At 44.5% G+C, this 10,455-nt stretch overlaps 1 long non-coding RNA gene across 1 annotated transcript; it reads right to left on the bottom strand.

Annotated features, from left to right (window-relative positions):
- Positions 1 to 7,144: 7,144 nt before the first annotated feature.
- LOC141055081 (uncharacterized) lies at positions 7,145 to 8,295 on the bottom strand. The gene is made up of 3 exons (XR_012221473.1): positions 8,194 to 8,295; positions 7,899 to 8,115; positions 7,145 to 7,420 (listed from the first exon to the last, which is right to left on the bottom strand). It is a non-coding gene; the product is annotated as an uncharacterized lncRNA (long non-coding RNA).
- Positions 8,296 to 10,455: the final 2,160 nt, after the last annotated feature.

Below are 10,455 nucleotides of genomic sequence, written 5' to 3'. Positions count from 1 at the left end.
AAAAAAACCGGATCCGGCCACCGGATCCGGCTTTCGCCGGATCCGGCGCATTGCGGCGCTCATAGGCTTTCATTGTGTGAAAAAGCCGGACGCGCCGGATCCGGCGTGTCCGGCTTTTTCGCCGGAGACAAAAAACGTTACAGTAGACATTTTTTCCAGACGCCGGATCGCGACACATTGCGACACATTGCCGGATCCGGCGAAAACCGGATGAAACGCATGGCCATCCGCCGCGATCCGGCGCAAATGCAAGTCAATGGGGGGGAAACCGGATCCGGCATTGCATTTCGCCGGATCCGGTTTCTGTCAAAAGCGCCGGATCGCGCCTGACGGCGAAAACCTGATGTGTGAAAGAGGTCTTAGCTTCACAGAGACGTCTTAGATATAAACATAAGTACTGAACCTGTTGGACTCACAGGTCTCAGAGAAATGCATGCACGGTATATGGTCACAAGAGCTGGGCCCAAGGCAGAGTGACAGAGTCCATCTAGACCTACTGTCCGTGCAGCATCGCTACTGCGGACGCTCACAGGTGCTGCAGACTGCAGCGCGGCTTTTGACACAGCCGCTATGCGACAGTACCCAGGAGGGGCACACTGTCAGACGCTAGTTAGGTGATGATATGCACTGTGGCCTGTAGTGTGCCACTGACTGGCGCTGACTCTATGACTAAGTCACTATCCACACACGTAATATCAGAGGGAAGGGAGTCTTAATGAGTCATTCGCAGGTTCATGCATCCGTCATTATTCACTCATGAAGCAAGTAGAGTCTATACTAGCGCATGGCCGAGCAGCCATGCAAACCTTTTATAGCCGTGACCTTCCGGAAGCTTCCAGATCCTTGAGATGGACCAATCAAATCACGAGAAGGACCTGAGCATGTGACTCCCGATCTCCAATGGGAGATCGTCTCGTGAGCATGCCCAGTAGCGTGACTTGAGGACTTAGCCTCTGAAGTAGCTTGCTGCTGAGCAGCCTGCGCTGCTATTGCTGGCCCAGAGGTGGCAGCAACAGCCAGACCCACAGAGCTGGTCTGAGCAGGGCATCTGGAACACTGGGATTGCTGTGCAGGCTCCTGAGCGGTTGGTGGAGAATGGGAGACCGCTGTGCAGTTGCAGGAACCCGACACCTAACAGTGTCATATGGTCTGGAATTTGTTTTATTGGTAATTTCTGTGTCCCCTGTGTTGTGCCCTTTCTTGGCATTGGTTTCCTGCTCCCCTTTTTAACTAATAAATTTCTATATTATTGGACATTTTTTCGGTTTGTTTCGCTGTTTTTTATGTTAATTCTTTCCTAGTTGTCCCTTATCTTCTTCCATGGGTGCGTAAAAGATTTATATAATATTATATGTGGTGATATATCGAAAATAGTGCACTTTTCCTTGAGTTTGTCTAATTGTGTACGTGATTAATACCCGCTGCCCCGGATTGAGGAGTCTGTCTGCACTGGAAAAGGCCAAGCTCTTCTCAACACTGTATCTCGCCAGTGGCTACTGGCAAGTGCCTATGTTGGAAAAGGATTGGGCAAAGACAGCCTTAATACTCCCCATGAGCCTCTTTGAATTCAACAGGATGAAGACTGGAGAAGAGCAAATGTTGTTCCTATCTTCAAAAAGGGGAAGAAGGTGGACCCAGGCAACTATAGGCTGGTGAGTCTGACTTCTATACCAGGAAAGATCTTTGAACAAATTATTAAACAACATGTATGTCAGTACCTAGATAAGAATGAAGTGATTAAACAGAGTCAGCATGGGTTTGTAACTAATAAGTCATGTCAGACTAACTTAATTTCCTTCTATGATGGAATCACTGATTGGGTGGATCAAGGAAATGCTGTAGATATTATCTTGACTTCAGCAAAGCATTTGACAAAGTATCTCATACAATCCTTATTGAAAAAATGACTAAGTATGGAATGGACAAGGCAACTGTTAGGTGGATTCATAACTGGCTTAGTGATCGGACCCAAAGAGTGGTCGTAAATGGCTGCACATCCAGTTGGAAGAATGTCTCAAGTGGGGTACCACAGGCTCTGTCCTGGGCCCTGTATTATTCCACATCTTTATCAACGATTTAGATGAAGGAATTGAGGGTAAACTGATTAAATTTGCTGATGACACAAAGCTAGGTGGGATAGCTAATACTAGAGAAGAGAGAGAGAGGATTCAAAAAGATATAAATAAACTGGAGAAGTGGGCAGCAACTAACAGAATGGTTTTTAACAGGGAAAAATGCAAAGTACTACATCTGGGCAATAAAAATGAAAAAAGCATATACAGAATGGGAGGAATAGGGCTAAGCAACAGCACATGTGAAAAAGACTTGGGTAAACTAATAGATCACTGAATATGAGTCAACAGTGTGATGCAGCAGCAAAAAAGGCAAATGCAATTCTAGGATGTATTAACAGAAGCATACAGTCTAGATCACGTGAAGTCATTATTGCCCTCTACTCCTCTTTGGTCAGACCTCATCTGGAATATTGTGTCCAGTTTTGGGCACCACATTTTAAAAAAGACATCAACAAACTGGAGCAAGTTCAGAAAAGAGCGAACAGAATGGTGACCGGTCTGCAAACCCTGTCTTATGAGGAAAGGTTGCAGGATTTGGGAATGTTTAGTTTGCAAAAGAGAAGACTGAGAGGAGACTTAATAGCTGTCTACAAATATCTAAAGGGCTGTCACATTGTAGAAGGATCATCGTTATTCTCATTTGCACAAGGAAAGACTAGAAGCAATGGGATGAAACTGAATGGGAGGAGACACAGATTAGATATTAGAAAAAACTTTTTGACAGTTAGAGTGATCAATGAGTGGAACAGGCTGCCAAGAGAAGTTGTGAGTTCTCCTTCAATGGAAGTCTTCAAACAGAGGCTGGACAGACATCTGACTGGGATGATTTAGCGAATCCTGCTTTGAGCAGGGGGTTGGACCAGATGGCCCAGGAGGTCCCTTCCAACTCTATGATTCTATGATTCTATGATTCTATGGATGCCGTTCGGCTTGGTCAATGCCCCGTTGCGTTCCAACAGCTAATGGAGAGGTGTCTAGGTGACTTGAACTTTGAAGCCACCCTTATCTACCTGGATGACATCATTGTGTACGCTGCCTCATTTGAAGACCATCTACGGAGACTGGAGCAAGTGCTGAGCCGGCTACCGAAGTATGGACTGAAAGTGAAACCCCAAAAATGCCACTTGTTCCAGACTCAGATCGAGTACCTGGGTCATATCGTATCCGCTGAGGGAGTAAAGATCAGAGACTGGCCGACCTGTGAGAGTGTAAAAGAGGTACGTGCATTCCTGGGATTGACAGGGTTCTACCGTTGCTTTGTGAAAAACTTTGCTTGGGTGGTGCAACCGTTACTCGAACTCCTGAAGGGGGTACCCCCGAATGCCAGGGTCGATCCATCTGCTGGGACAAAAGACAGGAGAGGGCATTCTGTGAGCTAAAAAAATGCACTAACCAAGGCCCCAGTACTGGCTTATGCAGACTTCTCTATCCCCTTCATTCTTCACACTGATGGCAGCTTGCACGGACATGGAGCTGTGTTGTCGCAGATGCAGGACAGATGAGAAAGGGTGATCACCTATGCTAGTCGGTCCCTTCATGATTCCGAATGCAACTCAGACAATTACAGCACCTTCAAGCTGGAGTTGCTTGCGTTGGTGTGGGCTATGACAGAGAGATTTGCAGAATACCTGTTTGGCTCGAAGATGTTAGTACGTACCGATAATAACCCGTTGGCACACCTGGAGAACGCCAAGCTAGGGGCCTTAGAACAATGCTGGGTGGCCCGGATGGCAAAGTTCAGGTGCTGAATCGCCTACAGGAGGGGGGCAGAGAACACTCATACTGACGCCCTGTCTTTAGCAAGACATGCACCTCCGGGAGAGAGTAGAAATAAATTACTAGAGGGAGATGAGGTTCCCCAATTCCGTAGGACCGCTGGGACCGTGGCAGCCATGCTGGACCAAATACAGACCCCCCATCATGAAGCAATATTGGGAAGATCTCGGGGTGAATGGGTCCAATTACAGCAGGAAGACAGTGAACTCGCTCTGTTCAGACACTGGTTAACATTGCAGAAACTGCCTAGTCCAGAACAGCGGAGTGCTCTGACTCCCGAAGCGTTGAAGATCCTCCAGCAGTGGGAGCATCTCCAGATGAGAAATGGACTGTTATACTGGAAGGTTCAACTTTGGGGAGAACTAGGGTCTTCCTGGCAGGTGATGATACCGGAGGCAATAATGCCTTCTCTAGCCACTGAAGCTCATGCAAAAGGGGCTCACTTCGGCCTTGAGAAAATGTTCCAGTGGCTCGATTACCACCCACGGCTGAGAGCAGCAGTCAAGGAAGCTTGTAGACTCTGTCGGGCCTGTGAGTTGGCCAAGTCCCAGGAACAAAGAGCTCCTATGCAGACGATAGCAACCTCCTCTCCCCTGGAACTATTAACCGTTGACTATTTAACAATTGGGCCAGCTCATCAAGGATATGACTACTGCTTAGTGATTGTAGATCACTTCACAAAGATTGCGGTGGTGATGCCCACCCAGGATCAGACAGACGAAACTGCTGTGTACACTATCTGTAAACACTTCATTGAGGTGTATGGATGCCCACAGCAGATCCATTTGGATCAAGGAGCTTGTTTCTTATGCAAAGGATGAGTTTCTTAGGTAAAGGATCATCCATCAGGATGACTTGCAGCGGATCAACCAATTCGACAGATCACATACCACACCCACACCATGTCATCCTCAGGGAAATGGGGCCTGTGAGCAATTTAACCACACCTTGATTCAGATGCTAAGGACTCTTGAAGATGACAGAAAAGCTAGGTGGCCAGAATACATCTCTGAACTTGTGTGAATCTATAACAATCGAGTCCACCAAACCACCGGTCATACGCCTTACTCCTTGATGTTCGGCCGAACGGGAAAAGAAGTCACAGAGCTGGAACTGGATCCAGGAGAGGACTACCCACAGACAGGGGTGTCTACCTGGGTCCGAGAACATCATCACTGTCTGCAGACCTTATATCATCTGGTAATGACACGGCTCTGGGAGCTGGAGCACTCTGAGAAGCTTCCTCTCCCGGGATCAGATCTTCAGGTAGGTGATCGGGTGTTGGTGGGGTAAAAACATCCCCGTGACAAACTGGAAATTCGGTGGAAGAGTAGGCCATACAGAGGGAAACGTCGGGTCAGTGTGGGAGGACCTGTATGTGAGGTTTTTCCAGAAGGAGAAGAGAATGCGCTCACCAGAGTGGTCCATAGGAATAGGTGCCCATCTTCTTGGTGATATGGGCTGTCACTTCCTGCAATGCATTAACATACTGAGTTATAGTCTCACGCTCTCCTTGGACCTGCTGGAACAACTGCATGCTAAGATGCCCTAGGTCGTGGTGTCACCGTGCATGTCCTACAAGATTTTTATCACCTTATCCCGTGTCTCGAGCCATAGGTGGGTGGTACTCAATGGTCTCCTGGGCCTCCCAACCAAGAGTCAGGAGGGCTAACACAGCCTGATCAGAAGGGGCCAGGGAATACATGCACAGCATGCATCTCACCCTCTCTACCCAGTCCCACAGCGACACGCTACTCGAATTTTGGAAATTTGCTGAGCATAGCCCCAAGGTATATGTCCCCTGCTGGGCTCGATCATGGATTGGTCTGCCATCTCTGTGTCTGTATGTTGTATCCTGACAACTACACCAAATATAATGCAGATGTCTGGATGCAACGCACAGAGACCATGAGGTGGGAACAGTCAGTGATCAATATAATTCTATTTATATACAGCAGTAGCTTTACAGTGATTTAAAGTAACTCTAAACAAATAGTGATAGAAACTATGCAAATAAACATTAAAACAAACAACAATAAGTTTGAGACAGGAAAAGAAAGTCTATCACAGTATAATATTAATGTTCTTTTCACAAAGTTGGTGCGCCTAGTCATGGGAGTCACAATGTAAGTTCTCCCTGCAGCTATGGCCCTTGCGTGGGTCAATGGCTTTTTTTGCTATATTCAAAAAAACAAAAAGCCTAGAAGATCAACAGCTTCAATATAGAAACATCAAAAAACGAAAAGAAGCCATACCTAAAATGTAATAATCTTTATTGGAACATGATTTAAAAAGGTATACATATGTAAAAATTAATACAATAATAAAAGTGAGGACACTGCAAGAAAAATACGTATCCACATTGGGGGTACCATGCAAGAAAGATGCAAGAAGTGCATGCACAGACAATGCTGAGGGGGAGTTTAGTGCAAATTATGCAAATGAGAGCCAATACTTGGCTGAAACATTATGAAAAGCACAATTGTGCAAATACAAATGGTAAAAATTGAAATGTAATACAATTGGCATGTATGGATAATAGAGATCCCCTTAGGCATTATACAAAGATATAATACAGTAAATAAATCACTTAGCATATGATAGGTATAGGTGGAAGGGAGGCTGCATAGCCGATGTGCGCTAGTGCAGAATAAGGCAGCAGCTAACCCTATGAGTATGAATGCAAGTGAAAAGAAAGTGAAAGCATGTTACCTCAAGATGCGGATGCAGGGACCCCGACGCGCGTTTCGCGGCAGCTTTTTCGAGGGGCGCATAGAGGAGCTGTTTCGTGGTCTTTTTATGGAGGTGGAAGGTAAAATGGCCAGCGTTAGGCGGCGCTTCCGGTGGGTAACCCGGAACAAGACCGTCACAGGTCAGCGTCATGCGAAGCCTCGCCTCTCACCTGCCCAACACGTCAGAGCAGGGAAGAGGAAGCAGCCGCATAGAGACGCGTCACCATGGTGACAGCAGAGCCGGGGAACCGAAGGAGCGCATCCCGCTGCCAAAAAGAGGGGGAGGAACATCACCATGACAACATCATGGCAACATGGAGAGCAAAACAATGCAAAAAATTGAAAGAAGTCATGGGAAGGGAATGTAGGCAAGAAAAAAATGTGCGTTTGAGGAGTGTGCAGGAAAAATATTAAAAGTATATTATAAAGATATAATATAAGTGAGAGAAATCTTTTGCAAAATAATTTTTTTGCATCGAGAAGATATATATATGTTTTATATATTATTTTATATGCAATGCAACCTGTGAAAAAGTGAGATATCAAAAAAATATATATATACATAGATAAATATAACGTGTCAGTATGTAAGCTTTGGAAAAAGCTTAAGAAAATAAACAAAAAATTAAAAAATAAGAAAAAATAAAAAAAGAAATAAAGAAATAAATAAAGAACAAAAAAATTTATAAAAAGGCCATGGAGGAATTAGATGACCATACATGAAAAATCTTCTGAAAGGCAGCAGGAGCAGGAATGTTGGTATCAATGTTGGTTCAGGCTTGAGGATGGAAGAAAACGGAAACAGCACCTCAAACAAAAAGTAAGATAGGAACCCATCTATAGGAATAAAAGTAAAAAAGAAATTAGGAACACAATAAAAACGGAATTAAAAATAATAAAAAAAGGGGGAAAACAGAAGAAAAACAAAGCTAAAGGAAGGATGCAAAACTAATGACCTCATTGAGACCGTTAGGTTGAAGTGATCTTACTTTGGAGATCTATCGTGCCTCCAATTGCGCCAAAGCCTTTCTCCAATTACCACCCCTAGTATCGATATGTATCTTATCTATTCCAAAGGCCTTTAATAGGCTAGCATCACAATTGTGAATCTGTTTAAAGTGACGCGGTATGGGCTTGAGAGAAGTAAAGTCTTCGGTATCCATGGCATTAGTGATATCGCGGTAATGCTTCCTGATTCTGGTTTTTAACGGTCTTGATGTCAAACCTATGTAAATCTTAGAGCAGGGGCAAGATGCATAGTAGACTACTCCTATGGAATTACAGGTGATATGTTGTGTAATTGAGAAAACCTTACCATCACTGGAGTGGAAGGTGGAGGTCCGCATCATATTGGGACAGGCAATGCAGTCCCCACAGGGGAAAAAACCCCAAACAGGGCCCTTGGATCCAAAAGCTCTTTCAAATTGGGGTCCAGGATAATAACTGCGGACAATATGATCCTTGATGCTAGGCGATTTCTTATATGTGATGGAAGGGTAATCAAATAGATGCTTGGCTAAACTGACATCCTCCTGCAAGATGGGCCAAAATTTCCTTAGAATATTCTGCATACCATACCAATTGGTATTGTAGGTAGTGATAAACCTTACCTTAGATTCCTGATTAGGCTTAGGTCGTGATTCCAGGAGCATGTTGCGATTGGTTTTTTTGGCAGCTTGCAAGCCTTTCTTAATGCATCTGCGCGAGTATCCCCTTTCTTGGAATCTATGAAATAAATCATTGGCTTCATCATGAAAGTTTTCCTCATTGGAACAAATCCGTTTTGCCCTAAGGAACTGGCCCTTAGGTATGCTTTTAATAAGCGATTGGGGATGAGAGGATGTTGCATGTAACAAAGAGTTAACAGCAGTTTCCTTGCGGAAAATGGTGGTTTCCAAGAATCCATTGGGAGAGTTAGAGATTTTAATATCAAGAAAGTCAATGGTAGATTGGCTATATTTGCAAGAAAGTTTGATGTTGAATCTATTATTGTTCAAAATACCAACAAAATCGAGGAGGTCCTGTTCCGAGCCCTGCCATATCATGAGAATGTCATCAATATAGCGAGCCCAGAAGAGAACCCCCTCGATGTGTGCTACCGGCTTGGTAAAAAAGACTTCCCGCTCCCACATGCCCATGAAAAGGTTAGCATACATTATTATCCATACATGCCAATTGTATTACATTTCAATTTTTACCATTTGTATTTGCACAATTGTGCTTTTCATAATGTTTCAGCCAAGTATTGGCTCTCATTTGCATAATTTGCACTAAACTCCCCCTCAGCATTGTCTGTGCATGCACTTCTTGCATCTTTCTTGCATGGTACCCCCGATATGGATACGTATTTTTCTTGCAGTGTCCTCACTTTTATTATTGTAATGATTTTTACATATGTATACCTTTTTAAATCATGTTCCAATAAAGATTATTATATTTTAGGTATGGCTTCTTTTCGTTTTTTGAGGCTTTTTTTGCTAGTCTGCATGTATCTCTTTAATGAAATTTATTAGCGCGCATTGTGCCTCCCAAGCACCGACTGACCCTCTCCAACCTGTTGTCCTAATCCCAGCCGACCCCGTTAGCATAGGTTATAGCTGAAAGTATTGGCCCTACTCACTTGTGATGTCCCTCCGCAATCGCAGGTATGCCACTCCTGTCGCAGTCTCCTTGTACATCTTCTCGGCTTGACCATAGGCAGAAGTCTCATAGGCTCGGTGCAGAGAGGACTAGGCCTCGGCTCTTGACAGACGACAAGGCTTGACCAGTGCAGGTCGCGGATCCTGGTCCTGACCAGCATAAGCATAACTAGGAGTTCTCCTGAGGGGAATCTGGACCTTGCCACATGGTGACTGGCAACTTGGTGGTGTAGATTTCCTGTTGAGGCCTGTCATGCTCGTCTCAGAGGCATCTCTGGAGCATGTCTTCTCCGTTCTCTTCCCTGGCGCCAAATCTGCTTGCATTGTGGAGCTCAGGGATTTTATATCCAGGAAGTACTTCCTGTTGGTCACCTGATCAGGTCCAGCACACGGATCCTCTCCCCCTGCAAATCTTCCAGCACAATTTGGTTCTGCTTATTTCCCTGGCCAAAAGATGGCAGTTTCTCCTCATTAATGATACTTCCTGCAAGGGCTCTTCAGGGATATGACTGCTTTGTAGTACACAAGCTTCAATTTTTTTTTTATAAACTCCTGATTTTTTTTCACCATTGAAATAATAAAAAAATCTATGGAACTTTGGTATCTCTGAAATTGTACTGGACTGGAGAACCATATTCCAGAATTATTCATACCAAAGAATGAACACTGTAAAAACAAAATCCCAGATACCATGTGTAAGGGGTTGGCTCACTCAGCTACTTCCAAATGTAGATACAGGAACAATTCTTGAGGTAAATCATCTGATGGTTTATTGTGGAACAACATAAACCATAGCAAGATTAAGCAAAGTAAACAGAGCCTTTCTGGCATAATGAAAAAATGAAAAGATAATGTATAGCAAAGTCCATATGTCCATATGTCGAAGGGATTCACCCTCTCAGACCACCATGTGTCTTCTGCTCCACCTGGAGCCACTGTTTGGAGTCTTTCCTCTCCAAACCACAACACACCCACTGCCTCTCAAGTCCAGCTATTTAAAGCCAGACCATGTGACTAATCACATGACTGTGACATCACACAGGTTCTGTCAGCACACCCTGTGCCGAATCTGCATCTTCCCACCCACTCTATTGATATCCACTTGAAACCAGCCCATGTAGGCAACTATAATTTAACCCTCACAACATGCAGTGTGCTGGAGGAAAATAGTCTGGTTTCACATCACTGACGCCATTATGTGCAGTGACACATATCTCCCCTCATATACCATGC

The sequence above is a fragment of the Dendrobates tinctorius genome, unplaced genomic scaffold, assembly GCF_039654945.1.
Source record: "Dendrobates tinctorius isolate UK_male_01 unplaced genomic scaffold, ASM3965494v1 ptg000184l, whole genome shotgun sequence".
NCBI lineage: Eukaryota > Metazoa > Chordata > Amphibia > Anura > Dendrobatidae > Dendrobates > Dendrobates tinctorius.
This window is presented reverse-complemented; position numbering and strand designations above follow the sequence as displayed.